Raw genomic sequence first — 15,686 nt, forward strand, 5'->3', positions numbered from 1 at the left:
TTTTTACACAGCACCGCCCACAGGTCCAAAAGGCCCAAAGTGCCGAGCTTCATCGCCTACGGCCACACCACCCTGAAAGCGCCCGATCTCGTCTGATCTCGGAAGCGATCCAGGCCGGGCCTGGTTAGTACCTGGATGGGAGACCGCCTGGGAATACCGGTGTCGTAGGCTTTTTAGCCGTTGCCATTTTTTTTAACATTTTCCATGTTTTCACTCTTTTTTTCCACTGCGCGCATGCGTCAGGAAGCCGCAAAGAGCCATTTTTTCAAAATTTTCACCCTTTCATTTTTTTTAACATTTTGCACTTTATTTTTTACACAGCACCGCCCACAGGTCCAAAAGGCCCAAAGTGCCGAGCTTCATCGCCTACGGCCACACCACCCTGAAAGCGCCTGATCTCGGAAGCGATCCAGGGCCGGGCCTGGTTAGTACCTGGATGGGAGACCGCCTGGGAATACCGGGTGTCGTAGGCTTTTTAGCCGTTGCCATTTTTTAACATTTTCCATGTTTTCACTCTTTTTTTTCCACTGCGCGCATGCGTCAGGAAGCCGCAAAGAGCCATTTTTCAAAATTTTCACCCTTTCATTTTTTTAACATTTTGCACTTTATTTTTACACAGCACCGCCCACAGGTCCAAAAGGCCCAAAGTGCCGAGCTTCATCGCCTACGGCCACACCACCCTGAAAGCGCCCGATCTCGGGAAGCGATCCAGGGCCGGCCTGGTTAGTACCTGGATGGGAGACCGCCTGGGAATACCGGGTGTCGTAGGCTTTTTAGCCGTTGCCATTTTTTTAACATTTTCCATGTTTTCACTCTTTTTTTTCCACTGCGCGCATGCGTCAGGAAGCCGCAAAGAGCCATTTTTTCAAAATTTTCACCCTTTCATTTTTTTTAACATTTTGCACTTTATTTTTTACACAGCACCGCCCACAGGTCCAAAAGGCCCAAAGTGCCGAGCTTCATCGCCTACGGCCACACCACCCTGAAAGCGCCCGATCTCGTCTGATCTCGGAAGCGATCCAGGGCCGGCCTGGTTAGTACCTGGATGGAGACCGCCTGGGAATACCGGTGTCGTAGGCTTTTTAGCCGTTGCCATTTTTTTAACATTTTCCATGTTTTCACTCTTTTTTTTCCACTGCGCGCATGCGTCAGGAAGCCGCAAAGAGCCATTTTTTCAAAATTTTCACCCTTTCATTTTTTTTAACATTTTGCACTTTATTTTTTACACAGCACCGCCCACAGGTCCAAAAGGCCCAAAGTGCCGAGCTTCATCGCCTACGGCCACACCACCCTGAAAGCGCCCGATCTCGTCTGATCTCGGAAGCGATCCAGGGCCGGGCCTGGTTAGTACCTGGATGGGAGACCGCCTGGGAATACCGGTGTCGTAGGCTTTTTAGCCGTTGCCATTTTTTTAACATTTTCCATGTTTTCACTCTTTTTTCCACTGCGCGCATGCGTCAGGAAGCCGCAAAGAGCCATTTTTTCAAAATTTTCACCCTTTCATTTTTTTTAACATTTTGCACTTTATTTTTACACAGCACCGCCCAAGGGGCCCAAAGTTTCATTCCTGAAAGCGCCCGATCTGTCTGAAAGCGATCCATGTCAGGAAGCATTGCCAAATTTTTTTTCATTTTAATTTTTTTCACCCCTTGGGCCAGGTGAAACAAAAATGCGCGCCCAACTTTCTTTCCCACGCGCACACCCACCCGTAGGCGATGAACAATGTGGCCCCATCATGCGCCGCTGAGCCTCGCCTCGCCACCAGGCCCGGCCTGACGGATGCGAACGGGCGCTTTCACGGCAGTCGGCAGGGTTTTGGACTGCATGCTCTTTTTTCTGCATGCCGCAAAGAGTAAAACATGGAAAATGTAAAAAAATGGCAACGGCTAAAAAGCCTACGACACCGTATTCCCCGTCTCCCATCCAGGAGGCCCGGCCCTGGATCGCTTCCGAGATGACGAGATCGGGCGCTTCAGGGTGGTGGCCGTAGGCGATGAGCCGGCATTTGGCCTTTTTGGGCGGGCCAAAATGCTGAAAGGGTGAAAATTTTGAAAAAAAATGGCTCTTTGCGGCTTCCTGAATGCCCCATTGTTAAAATCAACGGGCCTGCGGTATTCCCAGGCGGTCTCCCATCCAGGTATACCAGGCCCGGCCCTGGATGCTTCCCCGCGTTTCAGGTGGTGGCCGTAGGCGATGAAGCTCGCACTTGGCTTTTGAGTGCTGTGTAAAAAATAAAAGTGCAAAATGTTAAAAAAAAATGAAAGGTGAAAATTTTGAAAAAATGGCTCTTGCGGCTTCCTGACGCATGCGCGCAGTGGAAAAAAAAGAGTGAAACATGGAAAATGTTAAAAAAATGGCAACGGCTAAAAAGCCTACGACACACCGGTATTCCCAGGCGGTTCTCCATCCAGGTACTAACCAGGCCCGCCCTGGATCGCTTCCGAGATCAGACGAGATCGGGCGCTTTCCAGGGTGGTGTGGCCGTAGGCGATGAAGCTCGGCACTTTGGGCCTTTTGGACCTGTGGGCGGTGCTGTGTAAAAAAATAAAGTGCAAAATGTTAAAAAAATGAAAGGGTGAAAATTTTGAAAAAATGGCTCTTTGCGGCTTCCTGACGCATGCGCGCAGTGGAAAAAAAAGAGTGAAAACATGGAAAATGTTAAAAAAATGGCAACGGCTTAAAAAGCCTACGACACCCGGTATTCCCAGGCGGTCTCCCATACAGGTACTAACCAGGCCGGCCCTGGATCGCTTCCGAGATCAGACGAGATCGGCTTTCAGGGTGGTGTGGCCGTAGGCGATGAAAGCTCGGCACTTTGGGCCTTTTGGACCTGTGGGCGGTGCTGTGTAAAAAATAAAGTGCAAAATGTTAAAAAAAAATGAAAGGGTGAAAATTTTGAAAAAATGGCTCTTTGCGGCTTCCTGACGCATGCGCGCAGTGGAAAAAAAAAGAGTGAAAAACATGGAAAATGTTAAAAAAATGGCAACGGCTAAAAGCCTACGACACCCGGTATTCCCAGGCGGTCTCCCATCCAGGTACTAACCAGGCCCGGCCCTGGATCGCTTCCGAGATCAGTTACGAGATCGGGCGCTTTTCAGGGTGGTGTGGCCGGTAGGCGATGAAGCTCGGCACTTTGGCCTTTTGGACCTGTGGGCGGTGCTGTGTAAAAAATAAAGTGCAAAATGTTAAAAAAATGAAAGGGTGAAAATTTTGAAAAAATGGCTCTTTGCGGCTTCCTGACGCATGCGCGCAGTGGAAAAAAAAGAGTGAAAACATGGAAAATGTTAAAAAAAATGGCAACGGCTAAAAAGCCTACGACACCCGGTATTCCCAGGCGGTCTCCCATCCAGGTACTAACCAGGCCCGGCCCTGGATCGCTTCCGAGATCGGAGCGCTTTCAGGGTGGTGTGGCCGTAGGCGATGAAGCTCGGCACTTTGGGCCTTTTGGACCTGTGGGCGGTGCTGTGTAAAAAATAAAGTGCAAAATGTTAAAAAAAAATGAAAGGGTGAAAATTTTGAAAAAATGGCTCTTTTGCGGCTTCCTGACGCATGCGCGCAGTGGAAAAAAAAAGAGTGAAAACATGGAAAATGTTAAAAAAATGGCAACGGCTAAAAGCCTACGACACCCGGTATTCCCAGGCGGTCTCCCATCAGGTACTAACCAGGCCCGGCCCTGGATCGCTTCCGAGATCAGACGAGATCGGGCGCTTTCAGGGTGGTGTGGCCGTAGGCCGATGAAGCTCGGCACTTTGGGCCTTTTGGACCTGTGGGCGGTGCTGTGTAAAAATAAAGTGCAAAATGTTAAAAAAAATGAAAGGGTGAAAATTTGAAAAAAATGGCTCTTTGCGGCTTCCTGACGCATGCGCGCAGTGGAAAAAAAAGAGTGAAAACATGGAAATGTTAAAAAAATGGCAACGGCTAAAAAGCCTACGACACCCGGTATTCCCAGGCGGTCTCCCATCCAGGTACTAACCAGGCCCGGCCCTGGATCGCTTCCGAGATCAGACGAGATCGGGCGCTTTCAGGGTGGTGTGGCCGTAGGCGATGAAGCTCGGCACTTTGGGCCTTTTGGACCTGTGGGCGGTGCTGTGTAAAAAATAAAGTGCAAAATGTTAAAAAAAATGAAAGGGTGAAATTTTGAAAAATGGCTCTTTGCGGCTTCCTGACGCATGCGCGCAGTGGAAAAAAAAGAGTGAAAACATGGAAAATGTTAAAAAATGGCAACGGCTAAAAAGCCTACGACACCCGGTATTCCCAGGCGGTCTCCCATCCAGGTACTAACCAGGCCCGGCCCTGGATCGCTTCCGAGATCAGACGAGATCGGGCGCTTTCAGGGTGGTGTGGCCGTAGGCAATGAAGCTCGGCACTTTTGGCCTTTTGGACCTGTGGGCGGTGCTGTGTAAAAAATAAAGTGCAAAATGTTAAAAAAAATGAAAGGGTGAAAATTTTGAAAAAAATGGCTCTTTGCGGCTTCCTGACGCATGCGCACAGTGGAAAAAAAAGAGTGAAAACATGGAAAATGTTAAAAAAATGGCAACGGCTAAAAAAGCCTACGACACCCGGTATTCCAGGCGGTCTCCCCATCTCAGGCCCAGCGCCTGGATCGCTTCCGAGATCAGACGAGATCGGGCGCTTTCAGGGTGGTGTGGCCGTAGGCGATGAAGCTCGGCACTTTGGGCCTTTTGGACCTGTGGGCGGTGCTGTGTAAAAAATAAAGTGCAAAATGTTAAAAAAAAATGAAAGGGTGAAACATTTTGAAAAAAATGGCTCTTTGCGGCTTCCTGACGCATGCGCGCAGTGGAAAAAAAGAGTGAAAACATGGAAATGTTAAAAAAATGGCAACGGCTAAAAAGCCTACGACACCCGGTATTCCCAGGCGGTCTCCCATCCAGGTACTAACCAGGCCCGGCCCTGGATCGCTTCCGAGATCAGACGAGATCGGGCGCTTTCAGGATGGTGTGGCCGTAGGCGATGAAGCTCGGCACTTTGGGCCTTTTGGACCTGTGGGCGGTGCTGTGTAAAAAATAAAGTGCAAATGTTAAAAAAAAATGAAGGGTGAAAATTTGAAAAAATGGCTCTTTGCGGCTTCCTGACGCATGCGCGCAGTGGAAAAAAAAAGAGTGAAAACATGGAAAATGTTTAAAAAAATGGGCAACGGCTAAAAAGCCTACGACACCGCGGTATTCCCAGGCGGTCTCCCATTCAGGTACTAACCAGGCCCGGCCCTGGATCGCTTCCGAGATCAGACGAGATCGGGCGCTTTCAGGGTGGTGTGGCCGTAGGCGAAGAAGCTCGGCACTTTGGGCCTTTTGGACCTGTGGGCGGTGCTGTGTAAAAAATAAAGTGCAAAATGTTAAAAAAAATGAAAGGGTGAAAATTTTGAAAAAATGGCTCTTTGCGGCTTCCTGACGCATGCGCGCAGTGGAAAAAAAAGAGTGAAAACATGGAAAATGTTAAAAAAATGGCAACGGCTAAAAAGCCTACGACACCCGGTATTCCCAGGCGGTCTCCCATCCAGGTACTAACCAGGCCCGGCCCTGGATCGCTTCCGAGATCAGACGAGATCGGGCGCTTTCAGGGTGGTGTGGCCGTAGGCGATGAAGCTCGGCAACTTTGGGCCTTTTGGACCTGTGGGCGGTGCTGTGTAAAAAATAAAGTGCAAAATGTTAAAAAAAAATGAAAGGGTGAAAATTTTGAAAAAATGGCTCTTGGCGGCTTCCTGACGCATGCGCGCAGTTGGAAAAAAAAGAGTGAAAACATGGAAAATGTTAAAAAATGGCAACGGGCTAAAAGCCTACGACACCCGGTATTCCCAGGCGGTCTCCCATCCAGGTACTAACCATGCCCGGCCCTGAATCACTTCCGAGATCAGACGAGATCGGGCGCTTTCAGGGTGGTGTGGCCGTAGGCGATGAAGCTCGGCACTTTGGGCCTTTTGGACCAGTGGGCGGTGCTGTGTAAAAAATAAAGTGCAAAATGTTAAAAAAAAATGAAAGGGTGAAAATTTTGAAAAAATGGCTCTTTGCGGCTTCCTGACGCATGCGCGCAGTGGAAAAAAAAGAGTGAAAACATGGAAAATGTTAAAAAAATGGCAACGGCTAAAAAGCCTACGACACCCGGTATTCCCAGGCGGTCTCCCATCCAGGTACTAACCAGGCCCGGCCCTGGATCGCTTCCGAGATCAGGCGCTTTCAGGGTGGTGTGGCCGTAGGCGATGAAGCTCGGCACTTTGGGCCTTTGGACCTGTGGGCGGTGCTGTGTAAAAAATAAAGTGCAAAATGTTAAAAAAAATGAAAGGGTGAAAATTTTGAAAAAATGCTCTTTGCGGCTTCCTGACGCATGCGCGCAGTGGAAAAAAAAGAGTGAAAACATGGAAAATGTTAAAAAAATGGCAACGGCTAAAAAGCCTACGACACCCGGTATTCCCAGGCGGTCTCCCATCCAGGTGCTAACCAGGCCCGGCCCTGGATCGCTTCCGAGATCAGACGAGATCGGGCGCTTTCAGGGTGGTGTGGCCGTAGGCGATGAAGCTCGGCACTTTGGGCCTTTTGGACCTGTGGGCGGTGCTGTGTAAAAAATAAAGTGCAAAATGTTAAAAAAAATGAAAGGGTGAAAATTTTGAAAAAATGGCTCTTTGCGGCTTCCTGACGCATGCGCGCAGTGGAAAAAAAAGAGTGAAAACATGGAAAATGTTAAAAAAATGGCAACGGCTAAAAAGCCTACGACACCCGGTATTCCCAGGCGGTCTCCCATCCAGGTACTAACCAGGCCCGGCCCTGGATCGCTCCGAGATCAGACGAGATCGGGCGCTTTCAGGGTGGTGTGGCCGTAGGCGATGAAGCTAGGCACTTTGGGCCTTTTGGACCTGTGGGCGGTGCTGTGTAAAAAATAAAGTGCAAAATGTTAAAAAAAATGAAAGGGTGAAAATTTTGAAAAAATGGCTCTTTGCGGCTTCCTGACGCATGCGCGCAGTGGAAAAAAAAGAGTGAAAACATGGAAAATGTTAAAAAAATGGCAACGGCTAAAAAGCCTACGACACCCGGTATTCCCAGGCGGTCTCCCATCCAGGTACTAACCAGGCCCGGCCCTGGATCGCTTCCGAGATCAGACGAGATCGGGCGCTTTCAGGGTGGTGTGGCCGTAGGCGATGAAGCTCGGCACTTTGGGCCTTTTGGACCTGTGGGCGGTGCTGTGTAAAAAATAAAGTGCAAAATGTTAAAAAAAATGAAAGGGTGAAATTTTGAAAAAATGGCTCTTTGCGGCTTCCTGACGCATGCGCGCAGTGGAAAAAAAGAGTGAAAACATGGAAAATGTTAAAAAAATGGCAACGGCTAAAAAGCCTACGACACCCGGTATTCCCAGGCGGTCTCCCATCCAGGTACTAACCAGGCCCGGCCCTGGATCGCTTCCGAGATCAGGCGCTTTCAGGGTGGTGTGGCCGTAGGCGATGAAGCTCGGCACTTTGGGCCTTTTGGACCTGTGGGCGGTGCTGTGTAAAAAATAAAGTGCAAAATGTTAAAAAAAATGAAAGGGTGAAAATTTTGAAAAAATGGCTCTTTGCGGCTTCCTGACGCATGCGCGCAGTGGAAAAAAAGAGTGAAAACATGGAAAATGTTAAAAAATGGCAACGGCTAAAAAGCCTACGACACCCGGTATTCCCAGGCGGTCTCCCATCCAGGTACTAACCAGGCCCGGCCCTGGATCGCTTCCGAGATCAGACGAGATCGGGCGCTTTCAGGGTGGTGTGGCCGTAGGCGATGAAGCTCGGCACTTTGGGCCTTTTGGACCTGTGGGCGGTGCTGTGTAAAAAATAAAGTGCAAAATGTTAAAAAAAATGAAAGGGTGAAAATTTTGAAAAAATGGCTCTTTGCGGCTTCCTGACGCATGCGCGCAGTGGAAAAAAAAGAGTGAAAACATGGAAAATGTTAAAAAAATGGCAACGGCTAAAAAGCCTACGACACCCGGTATTCCCAGGCGGTCTCCCATCCAGGTACTAACCAGGCCCGGCCCTGGATCGCTTCCGAGATCGGGCGCTTTCAGGGTGGTGTGGCCGTAGGCGATGAAGCTCGGCACTTTGGGCCTTTTGGACCTGTGGGCGGTGCTGTGTAAAAAATAAAGTGCAAAATGTTAAAAAAAAATGAAAGGGTGAAAATTTTGAAAAAATGGCTCTTTGCGGCTTCCTGACGCATGCGCGCAGTGGAAAAAAAAGAGTGAAAACATGGAAAATGTTAAAAAAATGGCAACGGCTAAAAAGCCTACGACACCCGTATTCCCAGGCGGTCTCCCATCCAGGTACTAACCAGGCCCGGCCCTGGATCGCTTCCGAGATCAGACGAGATCGGGCGCTTTCAGGGTGGTGTGGCCGTAGGCGATGAAACTCGGCACTTTGGGCCTTTTGGACCTGTGGGCGGTGCTGTGTAAAAAATAAAGTGCAAAATGTTAAAAAAAAATGAAAGGGTGAAAATTTTGAAAAAATGGCTCTTTGCGGCTTCCTGACGCATGCGCGCAGTGGAAAAAAAGAGTGAAAACATGGAAAATGTTAAAAAAATGGCAACGGCTAAAAAGCCTACGACACCCGGTATTCCCAGGCGGTCTCCCATCCAGGTACTAACCAGGCCCGGCCCTGGATCGCTTCCGAGATCAGACGAGATCGGGCGCTTTCAGGGTGGTGTGGCCGTAGGCGATGAAGCTTGGCACTTTGGGCCTTTTGGACCTGTGGGCGGTGCTGTGTAAAAAATAAAGTGCAAAATGTTAAAAAAAATGAAAGGGTGAAAATTTTGAAAAAATGGCTCTTTGCGGCTTCCTGACGCATGCGCGCAGTGGAAAAAAAAGAGTGAAAACATGGAAAATGTTAAAAAAATGGCAACGGCTAAAAAGCCTACGACACCCGGTATTCCCAGGCGGTCTCCCATCCAGGTACTAACCAGGCCCGGCCCTGGATCGCTTCCGAGATCAGACGAGATCGGGCGCTTTCAGGGTGGTGTGGCCGTAGGCGATGAAGCTTGGCACTTTGGGCCTTTTGGACCTGTGGGCGGTGCTGTGTAAAAAATAAAGTGCAAAATGTTAAAAAAAATGAAAGGGTGAAAATTTTGAAAAAATGGCTCTTTGCGGCTTCCTGACGCATGCGCGCAGTGGAAAAAAAAGAGTGAAAACATGGAAAATGTTAAAAAATGGCAACGGCTAAAAAGCCTACGACACCCGGTATTCCCAGGCGGTCTCCCATCCAGGTACTAACCAGGCCCGGCCCCTGGATCGCTTCCGAGATCAGACGAGATCGGGCGCTTTCAGGGTGGTGTGGCTGTAGGCGATGAAGCTCGGCACTTTGGGCCTTTTGGACCTGTGGGCGGTGCTGTGTAAAAAATAAAGTGCAAAATGTTAAAAAAAATGAAAGGGTGAAAATTTTGAAAAAATGGCTCTTTGCGGCTTCCTGACGCATGCGCGCAGTGGAAAAAAAAGAGTGAAAACATGGAAAATGTTAAAAAAATGGCAACGGCTAAAAAGCCTACGACACCCGGTATTCCCAGGCGGTCTCCCATCCAGGTACTAACCAGGCCCGGCCCTGGATCGCTTCCGAGATCAGACGAGATCGGGCGCTTTCAGGGTGGTGTGGCCGTAGGCGATGAAGCTCGGCACTTTGGGCCTTTTGGACCTGTGGGCGGTGCTGTGTAAAAAATAAAGTGCAAAATGTTAAAAAAAATGAAAGGGTGAAAATTTTGAAAAAATGGCTCTTTGCGGCTTCCTGACGCATGCGCGCAGTGGAAAAAAAAGAGTGAAAACATGGAAAATGTAAAAAAAATGGCAACGGCTAAAAAGCCTACGACACCTGGTATTCCCAGGCGGTCTCCCATCCAGGTACTAACCAGGCCCGGCCCTGGATCGCTTCCGAGATCAGGCGCTTTCAGGGTGGTGTGGCCGTAGGCGATGAAGCTCGGCACTTTGGGCCTTTTGGACCTGTGGGCGGTGCTGTGTAAAAAATAAAGTGCAAAATGTTAAAAAAAATGAAAGGGTGAAAATTTTGAAAAATGGCTCTTTGCGGCTTCCTGACGCATGCGCGCAGTGGAAAAAAAGAGTGAAAACATGGAAAATGTTAAAAAAATGGCAACGGCTAAAAAGCCTACGACACCCGGTATTCCCAGGCGGTCTCCCATCCAGGTACTAACCAGGCCCGGCCCTGGATCGCTTCCGAGATCGGGCGCTTTCAGGGTGGTGTGGCCGTAGGCGATGAAGCTCGGCACTTTGGGACTTTTGGACCTGTGGGTGTTGCTGTGTAAAAAATAAAGTGCAAAATGTTAAAAAAAATGAAAGGGTGAAAATTTTTGAAAAAATGGCTCTTTGCGGCTTCCTGACGCATGCGCGCAGTGGAAAAAAAAGAGTGAAAACATGGAAAATGTTAAAAAAATGGCAACGGCTAAAAAGCCTACGACACCCGGTATTCCCAGGCGGTCTCCCATCCAGGTACTAACCAGGCCCGGCCCTGGATCGCTTCCGAGATCAGACGAGATCGGGCGCTTTCAGGGTGGTGTGGCCGTAGGCGATGAAGCTCGGCACTTTGGGCCTTTTGGACCTGTGGGCGGTGCTGTGTAAAAAATAAAGTGCAAAATGTTAAAAAAAATGAAAGGGTGAAAATTTTGAAAAAATGGCTCTTTGCGGGCTTCCTGACGCATGCGCGCAGTGGAAAAAAAAGAGTGAAAACATGGAAAATGTTAAAAAAATGGCAACGGCTAAAAAGCCTACGACACCCGGTATTCCCAGGCGGTCTCCCATCCAGGTACTAACCAGGCCCGGCCCTGGATCGCTTCCGAGATCAGGCGCTTTCAGGGTGGTGTGGCCGTAGGCGATGAAGCTCTGCACTTTGGGCCTTTTGGACCTGTGGGCGTTGCTGTGTAAAAAATAAAGTGCAAAATGTTAAAAAAAAATGAAAGGGTGAAAATTTTGAAAAAAATGGCTCTTTGCGGCTTCCTGACGCATGCGCGCAGTGGAAAAAAAAGAGTGAAAACATGGAAAATGTTAAAAAAATGGCAACGGCTAAAAAGCCTACGACACCCGGTATTCCCAGGCGGTCTCCCATCCAGGTACTAACCAGGCCCGGCACTGGATCGCTTCCGAGATCAGACAAGATCGGGCGCTTTCAGGGTGGTGTGGCCGTAGGCGATGAAGCTCGGCACTTTGGGCCTTTTGGACCTGTGGGCGGTGCTGTGTAAAAAATAAAGTGCAAAATGTTAAAAAAAAATGAAAGGGTGAAAATTTTGAAAAAATGGCTCTTTGCGGCTTCCTGACGCATGCGCGCAGTGGAAAAAAAAAGAGTGAAAACATGGAAAATGTTAAAAAAATGGCAACGGCTAAAAAGCCTACGACACCCGGTATTCCCAGGCGGTCTCCCATCCAGGTACTAACCAGGCCCGGCCCTGGATCGCTTCCGAGATCAGACGAGATCGGGCGCTTTCAGGGTGGTGTGGCCGTAGGCGATGAAGCTCGGCACTTTGGGCCTTTTGGACCTGTGGGCGGTGCTGTGTAAAAAATAAAGTGCAAAATGTTAAAAAAAATGAAAGGGTGAAAATTTTGAAAAAATGGCTCTTTGCGGCTTCCTGACGCATGCGCGCAGTGGAAAAAAAAGAGTGAAAACATGGAAAATGTTAAAAAAATGGCAACGGCTAAAAAGCCTACGACACCCGGTATTCCCAGGCGGTCTCCCATCCAGGTACTAACCAGGCCCGGCACTGGATCGCTTCCGAGATCAGACAAGATCGGGCGCTTTCAGGGTGGTGTGGCCGTAGGCGATGAAGCTCGGCACTTTGGGCCTTTTGGACCTGTGGGCGGTGCTGTGTAAAAAATAAAGTGCAAAATGTTAAAAAAAAATGAAAGGGTGAAAATTTTGAAAAAATGGCTCTTTGCGGCTTCCTGACGCATGCGCGCAGTGGAAAAAAAAGAGTGAAAACATGGAAAATGTAAAAAAAATGGCAACGGCTAAAAAGCCTACGACACCCGGTATTCCCAGGCGGTCTCCCATCCAGGTACTAACCAGGCCCGGCCCTGGATCGCTTCCGAGATCGGGCGCTTTCAGGGTGGTGTGGCCGTAGGCGATGAAGCTCGGCACTTTGGGCCTTTTGGACCTGTGGGTGTTGCTGTGTAAAAAATAAAGTGCAAAATGTTAAAAAAAATGAAAGGGTGAAAATTTTGAAAAAATGGCTCTTTGCGGCTTCCTGACGCATGCGCGCAGTGGAAAAAAAATTCAAAGATCTTTTAGTTTGCAAAAGTTACAAATGTTTACAAATGTCTCCATCATTAGTCTCTGACACCTTCTTTCCACCCTCTAGTACTTCAGCCACTGGTCTGTCTGTGAGTCTCATTTTCGCTACTATATTTGTTGGTCAGTGCTGCAAGTTTCTCACACAAAGTTTGCAGTTTAAATTCCAAATCTCACCTGCATGTCTCACATGTAAATACTTTAGGGAACTGCTGCTCCAACATCAAATACATGTGACAAGACACACACAATAAGCGATTCCAACAAACCCATTTGTATATTTAAATGCTACTTACAGTCTCCCAAATGTAATTTCTCACCAACACCTTTTCAGTTTTAAACGCCTTAAGGTTTTTAACGCTGCTTAACACTTAATCCACATGCAACACTTCCATCACGTGCAACACTCGCTATACAGCTCCCACACTCGCTAATCAAACACAAATTTATAGAGAACAAAACAAAAAAAAACAAGCCTGGTAGAAGTTTACTTAATTAATTCCAACCTTAATTAAAAGGCAGAGGCAAAAAGAGGAACATTTTATTATTTTACTAGCAGAAAACCAAAAAAGGTTACAAAATATGGCCCTTATATAACACCGGTTTCCCCAAGGCGGTCTCCCCCATCAGGGTACTAACACAGGGGCCCCGGCCCTGGGGATCGCTTCCGAGATCGACCAGAGGACGGGCGCTTTCAGGGTGGTGTGTGGGGCCGTAGGCGATTGAAACTCGGCACTTTGGGGCCTTCTTGGACCTGTGGGCGTTCTGTGTAAAAAATTAAAAGGCCAAAATGGTTAAAAAAAGATGAGAAGGGGATGAAATTTTTCAAAAAAAATGGCTCTTTGCGGCTTCCTGACGCATGGCGCGGCCAGTGGAAAAAAAAAGAGTGACAACATTTTGGAAAAAATTGGGTTAAAAAAAAAAATGGCACGGGCTAAAAAGGCCTACGACACCCCGGTAATTCCCGGCGGTCTCGCATCCAGGTTACTAAACCGGCCCGGGCCCTGGATCGCTTCGAGATCAGAGAGATCGGGCCGGCTTTCAGGGGTGTTTGGGCGTAGGGCCGATGAAAAGCTCCAGGCCTTTGGCCCTTTGGACCCTGTTGCGCCGCGGTGACCTGTGTTAAAAAAACAAAGTGACCAAAATGTTAACAAAGAATAGAGCCGGCGCATCACGCGAAGGGGAATTTTGAAAAAATGGGCTCTTTTGCGGGCTTCGCTGACGGCATGCGCGCAGGTGGGAAAAAAAGAGTGAAAACATGGAAACTCGTTGAAAAACAAATGGCAACGGCTAAAAAGCCTACGACACCTCCGGTATTTCCCAGGCGGCTTCTCCCTCCAGGTTACTAAAACAGGCCGGGCCCTGGATCGTTTTCCAGAGATTCAGACGGAGATCGGGCGCTTCAGGGTGGGTTGGCCGTAGGCGAGAAGCTTGCAACCTTTGGGCTTTTTTGGACCTTGGTGGGCCGGTTGCTGTGAAAAAAAAATAAAGTTGCCAAAATGTTTAAAAATAATGAAAGGGGGTGAAACATTTTCGAAAAAATGCTCTTTGCGGCTTCCTCCTGGCGCATGGCGCCGGGGCAGATGGGGAAGAAAAAAAGGGAGGGTAAAACATGGAAAATGTTTTAAAAAATTGCGGCAACGCGCTCCTTAAAAAGGCCTACGACACACCGTATTCCAGGGCGGTTCCCATCCAGGGTACTAAACGCAAGGCCCGCCACGAGTTGATCGCTTTTGTTCTTTTCCTCGAGATCAAGACGATGATCGGGCGCTTTCAGGGTGGTGGGGCTGTACGGCGATGACAGCTCCGGCCATCTTTGGGCCTTTTGGACCTGGTGGAGCGGTGCTCGGTGTAAAAAATAAAGTTGGCCAAAATGTTAAAAAAAAATAAAGCGGTTTGAAAATTTTGAAAAATGGCTCTTTGCCGGCTTCGCTGACGGCATGCGCTCAGGTGGAAAAAAAAGAGTGAAACATGGAAAATGTTAAAAAAATGGCAACGGCTAAAAAGCCTACGACACCGGTATTCCCAGGCGGGTCTTCCCATCCAGGTACATAACCAGGCCCTGGCCCTGACGCTTCCGAGTTCAGACGAGACTTCGGTGCGCTTTCAGGGTGGTTGTGGCGGTAGGCGATGGAAAGCCGGCATTTGGGGGCCTTTTGGACCTGTGGGCCGGTTGCTTGTGGTACAAAATTAAAGTGGCCAAAAATGTTTAAAAAAGAAAGGGTGAAAATTTTTGAAAAAATGGGGCTCTTTGCGGGCTTCCTGACGCATGCGCGCAAGTGGAAAAAAAAAGACGTGAAAACATTGGAAAATGTAAAAGAAAATGGGCATACGGCTAAAAATGCCTATGACACCTTGGTATTCCCAGGCGGTTCTCCCATCCAGGTTAACTATACCAGGACCCGGCCCTGGGATCGCTTCCGAAAGGATCAGGCGCTTTCAGGGAGGGTGGGTGTGGCCGTGACGGCGATTGGAAGCTACGCACTTTGGGGCCTTTTGGACCTGTGGGCGGTGGCTGTGGTAAAAAATAAAGTTGCAAAATGTTTAAAAAAAAAATGAAAAGGGTTGAAAATTTTTGAAAAACAAAAAAATGGCTCTTTTCGGGCTTCCCTGACGCCGTTGCGCGCAGTGGAAAAAAAAGGAGTTGGAAAACATGGGGGAAAATGTTAAAAAATGCACGGCTAAAAAGCCTACGACAACCCGCGGGTATTCCCAGGCGGGCTCCCATCCAGTGTACTAACCAGGCCCGGGCCCCTGGATCGGCCTTCGAAGATCGGAGCGCTTTCAGGGTGGTGTGGTGCCGTTTAGGCGATGAAGCTCGGCACTTTGGGACTTTCTGGACCTGTGGGGTGTTGCTGTTGTACAAAAAATAAAGGGTGCAAAATGTTTAAAAAAAAATGAAAGGGTGAAATTTTTTGAAAAAATGGCTCTTTTGCCGCTTCTGACCGCGATGCGGCGCAGTGGGAAAAAAGAGTTTGGGAAAACATGGAAATATGGTTAAAAAAAATGCAACGGCTAAAAAAGCTACGACACCGGTTATCCCAGGACGGTTCCCATTCCAGGTACTAACCAGGGCCCAGGCCCTGGATCCGCTTCCGGAGACAGACGAGGATTGCGGGCGCTTTCAAGGTGGGGTTGTGGCCCGTAGGCGATGTAAGCTCGGCACTTTGGGCCTTTTGGACCTAGTGCGGGCTGTTGTAAAAAAATAAAGGCCAAATGTTTTAAAAAGAAGATGAAGGGTGAAAATTTTTTGAAAAAAAATGGCTCTTTGCGGTCTTTCTGACGCATCGCGCAGTGGAAAAAAAAAAGTGGAAAAACTTGGAAAATGGTTAAAGAAAATAGGCAACGGCTAAAAAGCCTACGACACCCAGGTTATTCCCAGGCGGTCTCCCATCCAGGTACTAACCAGGGCGCCGGCCCTGGGATCGCTTTCCCGAGATTC

General features: G+C 48.6%; 14 non-coding genes and 21 pseudogenes across 14 annotated transcripts; 4 read left to right on the forward strand and 31 right to left on the reverse strand.

Moving 5' to 3' along the window:
* Positions 1-54: 54 nt before the first annotated feature.
* On the forward strand, positions 55-171 carry LOC121403416 (annotated as a pseudogene).
* A 193-nt stretch (positions 172-364) lies between these two features.
* Positions 365-473, forward strand: LOC121403436 (annotated as a pseudogene).
* Positions 474-964: 491 nt separating this feature from the next.
* Positions 965-1,080, forward strand: LOC121403447 (annotated as a pseudogene).
* Positions 1,081-1,273: 193 nt separating this feature from the next.
* On the forward strand, positions 1,274-1,391 carry LOC121403376. The gene has a single exon (XR_005967290.1). It is a non-coding gene; the product is annotated as a 5S ribosomal RNA (ribosomal RNA).
* Positions 1,392-2,369: 978 nt separating this feature from the next.
* On the reverse strand, positions 2,370-2,489 carry LOC121403459 (annotated as a pseudogene).
* A 194-nt stretch (positions 2,490-2,683) lies between these two features.
* Positions 2,684-2,798, reverse strand: LOC121403469 (annotated as a pseudogene).
* A 196-nt stretch (positions 2,799-2,994) lies between these two features.
* LOC121403423 lies at positions 2,995-3,117 on the reverse strand (annotated as a pseudogene).
* A 192-nt stretch (positions 3,118-3,309) lies between these two features.
* On the reverse strand, positions 3,310-3,419 carry LOC121403455 (annotated as a pseudogene).
* Positions 3,420-3,614: 195 nt separating this feature from the next.
* On the reverse strand, positions 3,615-3,732 carry LOC121403387 (annotated as a pseudogene).
* Positions 3,733-3,924: 192 nt separating this feature from the next.
* On the reverse strand, positions 3,925-4,043 carry LOC121403192. The gene has a single exon (XR_005967107.1). It is a non-coding gene; the product is annotated as a 5S ribosomal RNA (ribosomal RNA).
* A 190-nt stretch (positions 4,044-4,233) lies between these two features.
* On the reverse strand, positions 4,234-4,352 carry LOC121403193. The gene has a single exon (XR_005967108.1). It is a non-coding gene; the product is annotated as a 5S ribosomal RNA (ribosomal RNA).
* Positions 4,353-4,851: 499 nt separating this feature from the next.
* Positions 4,852-4,970, reverse strand: LOC121403368. The gene has a single exon (XR_005967282.1). It is a non-coding gene; the product is annotated as a 5S ribosomal RNA (ribosomal RNA).
* A 194-nt stretch (positions 4,971-5,164) lies between these two features.
* Positions 5,165-5,284, reverse strand: LOC121403391 (annotated as a pseudogene).
* Positions 5,285-5,477: 193 nt separating this feature from the next.
* LOC121403194 lies at positions 5,478-5,596 on the reverse strand. Its single transcript, XR_005967109.1, has one exon. It is a non-coding gene; the product is annotated as a 5S ribosomal RNA (ribosomal RNA).
* A 195-nt stretch (positions 5,597-5,791) lies between these two features.
* Positions 5,792-5,910, reverse strand: LOC121403377. The gene has a single exon (XR_005967291.1). It is a non-coding gene; the product is annotated as a 5S ribosomal RNA (ribosomal RNA).
* A 194-nt stretch (positions 5,911-6,104) lies between these two features.
* On the reverse strand, positions 6,105-6,213 carry LOC121403437 (annotated as a pseudogene).
* Positions 6,214-6,404: 191 nt separating this feature from the next.
* Positions 6,405-6,523, reverse strand: LOC121403388 (annotated as a pseudogene).
* A 193-nt stretch (positions 6,524-6,716) lies between these two features.
* Positions 6,717-6,834, reverse strand: LOC121403404 (annotated as a pseudogene).
* Positions 6,835-7,027: 193 nt separating this feature from the next.
* LOC121403196 lies at positions 7,028-7,146 on the reverse strand. The gene has a single exon (XR_005967111.1). It is a non-coding gene; the product is annotated as a 5S ribosomal RNA (ribosomal RNA).
* Positions 7,147-7,337: 191 nt separating this feature from the next.
* Positions 7,338-7,446, reverse strand: LOC121403438 (annotated as a pseudogene).
* A 191-nt stretch (positions 7,447-7,637) lies between these two features.
* On the reverse strand, positions 7,638-7,756 carry LOC121403197. The gene has a single exon (XR_005967112.1). It is a non-coding gene; the product is annotated as a 5S ribosomal RNA (ribosomal RNA).
* A 193-nt stretch (positions 7,757-7,949) lies between these two features.
* LOC121403428 lies at positions 7,950-8,058 on the reverse strand (annotated as a pseudogene).
* Positions 8,059-8,252: 194 nt separating this feature from the next.
* LOC121403381 lies at positions 8,253-8,370 on the reverse strand. The gene has a single exon (XR_005967295.1). It is a non-coding gene; the product is annotated as a 5S ribosomal RNA (ribosomal RNA).
* A 193-nt stretch (positions 8,371-8,563) lies between these two features.
* On the reverse strand, positions 8,564-8,682 carry LOC121403198. Its single transcript, XR_005967113.1, has one exon. It is a non-coding gene; the product is annotated as a 5S ribosomal RNA (ribosomal RNA).
* A 193-nt stretch (positions 8,683-8,875) lies between these two features.
* Positions 8,876-8,994, reverse strand: LOC121403199. Its single transcript, XR_005967114.1, has one exon. It is a non-coding gene; the product is annotated as a 5S ribosomal RNA (ribosomal RNA).
* Positions 8,995-9,186: 192 nt separating this feature from the next.
* On the reverse strand, positions 9,187-9,306 carry LOC121403412 (annotated as a pseudogene).
* A 193-nt stretch (positions 9,307-9,499) lies between these two features.
* On the reverse strand, positions 9,500-9,618 carry LOC121403200. Its single transcript, XR_005967115.1, has one exon. It is a non-coding gene; the product is annotated as a 5S ribosomal RNA (ribosomal RNA).
* A 193-nt stretch (positions 9,619-9,811) lies between these two features.
* Positions 9,812-9,920, reverse strand: LOC121403434 (annotated as a pseudogene).
* A 191-nt stretch (positions 9,921-10,111) lies between these two features.
* On the reverse strand, positions 10,112-10,220 carry LOC121403430 (annotated as a pseudogene).
* Positions 10,221-10,414: 194 nt separating this feature from the next.
* On the reverse strand, positions 10,415-10,533 carry LOC121403201. Its single transcript, XR_005967116.1, has one exon. It is a non-coding gene; the product is annotated as a 5S ribosomal RNA (ribosomal RNA).
* A 194-nt stretch (positions 10,534-10,727) lies between these two features.
* LOC121403439 lies at positions 10,728-10,836 on the reverse strand (annotated as a pseudogene).
* Positions 10,837-11,031: 195 nt separating this feature from the next.
* LOC121403405 lies at positions 11,032-11,150 on the reverse strand (annotated as a pseudogene).
* A 195-nt stretch (positions 11,151-11,345) lies between these two features.
* Positions 11,346-11,464, reverse strand: LOC121403202. Its single transcript, XR_005967117.1, has one exon. It is a non-coding gene; the product is annotated as a 5S ribosomal RNA (ribosomal RNA).
* Positions 11,465-11,657: 193 nt separating this feature from the next.
* Positions 11,658-11,776, reverse strand: LOC121403406 (annotated as a pseudogene).
* Positions 11,777-11,970: 194 nt separating this feature from the next.
* On the reverse strand, positions 11,971-12,079 carry LOC121403431 (annotated as a pseudogene).
* Positions 12,080-15,686: the final 3,607 nt, after the last annotated feature.

The sequence above is a fragment of the Xenopus laevis genome, chromosome 4L, assembly GCF_017654675.1.
Source record: "Xenopus laevis strain J_2021 chromosome 4L, Xenopus_laevis_v10.1, whole genome shotgun sequence".
Lineage (NCBI taxonomy): Eukaryota > Metazoa > Chordata > Amphibia > Anura > Pipidae > Xenopus > Xenopus laevis.